This window comes from Danio rerio, chromosome 21, assembly GCF_052040795.2.
Source record: "Danio rerio strain M-AB ecotype USA chromosome 21, GRCz13ab, whole genome shotgun sequence".
Taxonomy (NCBI): Eukaryota; Metazoa; Chordata; class Actinopteri; order Cypriniformes; family Danionidae; genus Danio; species Danio rerio.
In genome coordinates this window covers 36,904,351-36,904,901 of record NC_141041.1, presented here as the reverse complement: position 1 = coordinate 36,904,901, position 551 = coordinate 36,904,351, and the positions used below count along the sequence as shown (strand labels likewise).

General features: G+C 28.1%; 1 protein-coding gene across 2 annotated transcripts in view; it reads left to right on the top strand.

Moving 5' to 3' along the window:
* Positions 1-551, top strand: part of rgs14b (regulator of G protein signaling 14b) — a 97,899-nt gene that overhangs the window by 230 nt on the left and 97,118 nt on the right. The gene's annotated exons all lie outside the window — the stretch shown is intronic.

Sequence of the window (551 nt, the reverse complement as noted above, 5' to 3'; positions counted from 1 at the left end):
TTTGCATTCAGTTTGGATGTTTAATTTTATAAAACAGGTTATTATTTTTAGACTAAACTATATTGTGTTGTGTAATGACTTTCATTAATGAGTAAAAATTGAATTTATATATATATATATATATATATATATATATATATATATATATATATATATATATATATATATATATATATATGTTAGTGCCGTTAAAATTAGTGCGTAAACGCATGCAATTAATTTTAAATATTTAACGCGTTTAAAAAAATAACGTAATCAACGCACTTGCAGGTTGTTTTTTTTACTTCCTGTTGTGGTCGATGTGTGTTTAACATGCAAAGAAATATGGATAAGACCAAGCAAGCACTTTTTGAAGGCAAGTTTCAGTATAAAACATTTAGTGTCACATCACCAGGCTATCCAGAGTTTCATGCAATTTCAGGTGTGTCATTTTTAACTTTCAACTTCTGTTTTAATGGAATTTGATACCGCATGGCGTACAGAAAGAAAAACCTCTGCATTTTGTGACTCGGTGGTCCTTTAAGGTAATCAAAAATCACTGCTTACATGGT